General features: G+C 32.2%; 1 pseudogene; it reads right to left on the bottom strand.

Moving 5' to 3' along the window:
- Positions 1–4,839: 4,839 nt before the first annotated feature.
- LOC145164494 (BTB/POZ and TAZ domain-containing protein 1-like) lies at positions 4,840–5,611 on the bottom strand (annotated as a pseudogene).
- Between the last annotated feature and the right edge of the window lie 1,249 nt (positions 5,612–6,860).

Consider the following 6,860-nt stretch of genomic DNA (forward strand, 5'->3'; position numbering starts at 1 on the left):
GCTTGGACTTTTGGACCATTAGAGGGGTAAAATGGTCTTTTAGACTTCTAAGAGAACATAGGAAGGGACTAGTCTACCCTTGAGAGCCGTTATTGATTTGAGATGATTACTTTATATGTTTAGGCGAGGCTAGGTCATTGTTACGAGATTCAGGGATACCAAGCACGTGAGTTACTAGACAGCATACGAGGTGAGTCTTCTCACTATACATTACCTAGAGTGGTATCTATGTGCAGACCGGAGGGTCTTATCAGTTATGTGATTACTTGAGATTATGTGCATTGTGATTTATGTATGCTATGTGATATTTAGACCGGACCGGAGGGCCCAACGATTTAGACCGGACCAAAGGGTCCAACGATTTAGACCGGACCGGAGGGTCCAACGATTTAGACCGGACCAGAGGGTCCAACGAGCTAGACCGGACTGGAGGGTCCAACGAGCTACGGGACTGAAGGGTCCCGCTGAGACACATTGACCAGAAGGTTATACCGAGTTATAGCATCGAGTGGCTTATGTGTTGTATGTGGTATTTTGGGGAACTCACTAAGCATTTATGCTTACCGTGTTATGTGATATGTGTTTCAGGTACTAGCGAGGATCGCGGGAAGGCGTCGGCATGATTTGTACACACTGGCAGAGGATTATGTTTTGAGATTCTGGGATATGTTATTTGTGATGACATTGATACATGGGATTTTTGAGAATATTATATGAGTTTTATTATGTTTGAAAAATGAAAAATTGTTTTGAAATTTACGTCGTTACAAAAGGCGTGGCAGTAGGTGTTGCACCAGAAAGCCAAATGCATCACTAGATTGTATTGTACAACACAATAACATATTCTTGGAGGATTTTTTTGCTCATGTAACTCAAGTTGCCCATCGACTTAATTAAATAATTAATCATAAATACAAAATGTTTGGAAAATTTATCAAACAATAAGCCAATAAACCTTTTTCAACATTTTTTTGTTAATTCAGTTATTATTAGCATCAAAGTCTTGAAAAAAAAATCAAACTGGACTCCGTTCTAGTTCAAAAAGCCCAGTCCAGTTAATTTTTAATTTCGATTTAGACTGGTTGATGACGGGCCCAGCCCAATAACTTGTATATCATACTGATAAAAGAATTATTTGTGTCTATTTATTTGGAGATTCATGTGTAAACATTTTTTATGGGTGTTGTAATTAAATTAAAAAAAAACATATATAATTTGCTTGTATATCATATTGATAACATATTTCTAGCTACAATATTTTTTTTTCAAAAAAGAAAAACTTTAAACAGATAGAAATATATGGAGGAAATTACAAATTTGATCCATGTGTTAGCTTGGTCAAAGTTTTGATTTTTTTTTCTCAAAAACATCTCCATGACTCCTTATTGTTAATGATGTGGTCAATGAAATCGTTAGTCTAACCATAAAGTATTAAATTTTAAGAGTATTTTAGTCTTTCCTTTACAGGTCAAATTGGACATGTGCATTGCATATAAGAGTACTTTAGTTTTTCCTTTACCGTCAATTATCGTCATCTGTTGCATCATTGGTCCCTTCCATAGATGTATGTTACCCCCATTTTTTCCTAATTCATCCAGCTACCTAACTCTAGATATTAATTTCTCGTTCACCATAATTTGTTTTGCTAGAAATTCGTTTTGAATGAGTGATATAGCAAAATGAATGTATCATACAGGGGAACACAAATATATAACAATTTATCCACTTTAAGATGTTAAGGGTTTGAAAATCGGCTAAACCAATTTTTTAACACAATCTTAACTTCCCACACAAAGAGTTGTATTGGTAACCGACCTTCTAGTACTAACACATTTAACCCGTCAACATCCATGCACGCCACTAACCTCAAGTTACAAAGACTTGTTAATAACAATCCATTTTCCAAGATTACATTTTAAGTACCTTAGTATTCTAATGGCTCAAGACTTGTTAATAATAATCCATTTTCTAAGATTACATTTTAAGTACCTTAGTATTCTAGTGGCTAACGTTAAATGCGACTTCCATAAAGCATATACGATTGGCTCAATGTTTGGATAACAAACGAGATATTTGGCCTAGTGATGCCGAATAAATAAGTTTCCCAATTAACTTTAGATAACCTGTTAAAACACGTAAAAGACTATCGTTCACATCAAGTCCTTTGTTATTAATAATAACTAGAAAAGGACACGCGGCTCTGCCGCTTTTTAAAGTTTCCAAAGTTGGGTAAATATAGTGGCAAAATTCTAAAAGAGGTTTTTTGTGTTTTTTAATCAAAATGTAAAAGTTTTGACTACAAGGACGAAAAGTGTCAAATTCATTAAAGCTTTGTGGCAAAAACACCAAAATGTAAAACTTTTGACTGTAAGGACTAAAAGTGCCAAAGTCACTAAAGATTTGTGGCAAAAACCTAAAGTCATAAAAACTTAATCAAAACATAAAAATGTAAAAGTTTTGATTTTAGGGACAAAAAATGTCAAATGCACCAAACATTTGTGGCAAAAACCTAAAATCAAAAAATTTACTGTTACTAAGATCCTTTGGATTTAATATATACTAGTAAAGAACCCGCGGCTATGCCGCTTTTGGGGTAATATGGAAAAAAATCGGCAAACTTTAAAAGATATGTGCTGAAATTGTAAATCACCATAAATAGGGAAGAAAGTCGACAACTCCTGAAATTAGATGTCAAAAGTGTACAACGAAAAAAAGGGACACTGGTGGAGAAAATCCAAAATGTTGTGGCAATAATATTAAAGTTGTTAACGTTGGGAAAATATGTTGGCAAAATTTTAAATGAGGTTTTTTGTGTTTTTTATGTCAAAATGTAAAACTTTTGACTACAAGGACAAAAAGTGTCAAATACATTAAAGAATTGTGGCAAAAACACCAAAATGTAATACCTTTGAATATAAGGACTAAAAGTGTCAAAGTCATTAAAGATTTGTGGCAAAAACCTTAAGGCACAAAAACTTAATCACAAGGCAAAAATGTAAAAATTTTGACTTTAGGGACTAAAAGTGTCAAGTTCAACAAACTTATGTGGCAAAATCATAAAGGCTAAAAGAATACTATTCCTAAGCTCCTTTGGATTTAATATATATATATATATATATATATATATATATATATATATATATATATATATATATATATATATATATATATATATATAATGAACATATCTAATAGGGTGTTAACATGATTACGCCAGGGGCGGATTTACATAGGTGTAAGGGGTATCCTATGTGACCCCTCAAATTTTGTTTATAAGCATAAAAATATTCATACTTTTTTATAAGCATAAAAATATTCATTCTTTTTTATCTTGCGGTGCTACCCAGTAAAAACTATGGACTAATTATATTATATATTACACATAATTTTTTGTGTGGTACTCTAGAACTTTAACCTTGGCTTCGCTAATGGCTTTAACACATATAGTCCATACTCATGCAATAATTCCACAACAAAATAAATAAATAAAATATTGACCCATACAAATTAACCCCATCTCAGTATTGGCATTTTCAATACCAAGAAAGAACTTCAAAACACCCAAATCTTCAATTACATATATTTTTTTTAAACTTTTTTTACCTTATTTATTTCTTCTACAATACAATGTAACGTCTGTGTTTCCCACTAGACATTAATAAAGATGATGAAGTGGTTAGGGTCAATAATTGTAATCTTTTGAGGTTAATAAAAGAGGGTTATTTGATTATTACGTGGTATATATATATATATATATATATATATATATATATATATATATATATATATATAGGCTTAGGTTATTCTATTTAAACTAATTATTGTGTTATTCTATGCATAAATGTGGGCCAATCATTTTATTTATTTTAAGAAAGTGATTAATACATATTATTAAATTAAAGATAATTAAAAAAATATCATCTAATTTCATTCTAAGGGTATTTTAGACAATTGAGAAAATTTTAAAAAAGGAAAATTCCATATTTTTTGGGATAATTAACTCTCTTGATTTTAAAATTCTAATTTTTTTAAATTACTTTAATTTTAATTATAACGTAATTTTTATAATTAAACCCGAGTTTATTCTGTTAGAATGTCATTCTGTTAAAATCATATTCTCTAGGAATTTCAGGATATATATTTCTATTAGAATGCCAACACCGACTAATAACAAATTTTTGGATACAACTTCAAATTTTTCATTACATTCTTAAAAATGTAAAAACTTTATATAATAGTCTATTACAATGAAATATTCATTAATAACAAACAAAACCATGTGTATTATTCGACCTGAATATTCTAGCATAATATATTATTACATATACTCCTATCATTCTATTGTAGATTATTCTATCAGAAGAACAACTCTTTCCTTTGTGAAGACCAGTGACAATTGTTCAGCCATCATCTAATCTTCAAGCCCTTGATCATCAATGAAATTAGACATTTTACGAAATTAACTGCCATGAATCAAATCATGTAATAATAATATGTGGACTTGTGAATTGCACCAAAACCAATAACCAAGAATTGTAGAACATGCATAAATCAGTGAGAAAATATTCATACTCCATTCCAACAGAATTAGAATTCATGATTACATTCAAACAGAATTGGAATTCATGATTCCATTCCAATAGATTTGGAATCTCACCAATATCATCCATTGAATTATATACATAAACAAATTGATTTTTATCATATAAGAAGAAGAAAATTTGATATGGAAATGGTAACAAACTATCTTCACTTTCAAAATAGTCAAAATAGTGGTCAGATTTATAAAGTCTTTTAAAGATATAAAATGATGCCAAGAAGTAAAATGCATTTATAGTGTTACCTGCAAAGGGGAACTTTACAGGTTGAATCAGGTAGTTCGCAGATGGAAGAATGGAGTTTGAAGAGTTGCCACCGCCTTTTGCACCTAACACACCCTCCATTCATTCTTTTCTTACAATGTGCCACGTGTTGAATCGAGAGTTGCAGGCCTTGACATGTTGAGAATTTGCTACATGGATACATGTTCTTGGTGGGTTCTTTGTTGCATGGTCCTACACTTATGCAACCTTCTGTGCAAATATATTCTAAACAATCCATGGCTTCACTCAACTGAAGATACAAGTTCTGTTCTTTCCTACGCTTCTTGCTTCTCTTCCTCAGCTGCACATTAATTTAATCGGAATCAATAATCAGATAGAAAGCAATTTATTAAACTGATTAATGTTTGATTTGTTGAACATAAACATATAAACTTTTTTTATTTGTTATTAAGACCACTTAAAGAAGAAATTAGTTTTAACAGAATACTCACCGATTCAGATTTATCGATGACCTGGAGGATTTCGAGCTCGAGGAAAGGATCATTGGTTTGAAGAAACTTCCAGCCTTCAGTTTTCTAAACAACTTTGAAGTTGTTAGACACAAGTTTTACACATTTGAGGTGAAGATCAGGTGCGTTACAAAGTCTCGCAAATTGAAGAACATCAGCTACGTTCTCAATTGTTAACCGTTCGATCAAGGCTTTGCTACAACGCGATTTCAGTTGTGGGACCAGGTAGACATGAGAAAGCGCCAATAGATGAATCCTGAATTTCTCCATGTCGTCTTCTGTGCACCTGAAAACGATGGCGTTTTAAAGATAAAGCATTTTCATCGCTAGGGTTTGCCAGGATTGCTCGGGTGCAATACTCTTCAGCCCTCGAGAAATCACCTCGCACCTGTTTGAATGAATCAATCAGATCAAAATTGGCCAATAGATCGTAAGCCAAATGAAACTTGATATGGTAAAAGAAGAAATTAAAATCCGTGAATGATGAATATTGTAAATTACCTCAGGTATTTCGCGTAATTGCTGAGAATCAATGAATTACCTCAGGTAAATTACCATTACCACCACCGCCTCCACAGATCTTTTCACCACCGTCGCTTCCACCGGTGTGCATGAACTCCTATGGCCATCCTGCCCCTCTACATCGGTGGGATTGAAGTTAACGAGGAAGAAAGGATGGTGGAATGGTTGATTATGGAAGAAAATTGAGAGAAACGAGAAAGAATTCTCAGTGGCGAGATGAATTGATTTCGTTCTTCAATTTTATCGGTGGAGGAGTGAAACACGATTGCCAGAATCACAACATCAATCCCTAATAATCTGGTGGTGTTGACCAAAATTATAGGGACTATTTGTGGAAGTTATTTATCAAATTACTAAAATATCCTTGTTTATTTATTTAATTATTTAAATTTTTATTTAATTTTGATTGGCCCACATTTATGCATACAATAACACAATAATTAGTTTAAACAAATGAACCTATCTCTCTCTCTCTCTCTCTCTCTCTCTCTATATATATATATATATATATATATATATATATATATATATATATATATATATATATATATATATATATATACATTGTGTGTTTATAGCTACGTAATAAATTAGGGATAGAATTTGTAAATAGATTAAAGATTAGGACGAATTTCCTATGAGTGAGACGAAGTAGTCGTAATAAGGATTTCGGAGGTATAAGGAGCATTCAAAACGGACTTATAACGGATGAGTTATGACTCGTTGAAGTTTCACGTTCGGCACGGCTACGATATCGTAAATAGCAAATTGGAGTTAGGGCGATTATTAGCCTTAGTAATCTAAAAGAAAGTCGTAGTAATCGTTAAACCGAGAGCATATATATAGAGAACGCCCCAATTTGACTTCGTAAGAGGAACTTAGGATTTTTAGAAGTTTCAGCATAGTAGTATACGGCTCAGAAACCGAAGTAGAAATTGATTGATTGTTAGGAAAAGCAATATAAACAAGGGTTGAAAATCTCGTCCATATGGTTTCGTCGATATAA

Source organism: Lactuca virosa, chromosome 1, assembly GCF_052849685.1.
Source record: "Lactuca virosa cultivar CGN04683 chromosome 1, Lactuca_virosa_CGN04683_v6, whole genome shotgun sequence".
In the NCBI taxonomy this organism is placed as follows: Eukaryota; Viridiplantae; Streptophyta; class Magnoliopsida; order Asterales; family Asteraceae; genus Lactuca; species Lactuca virosa.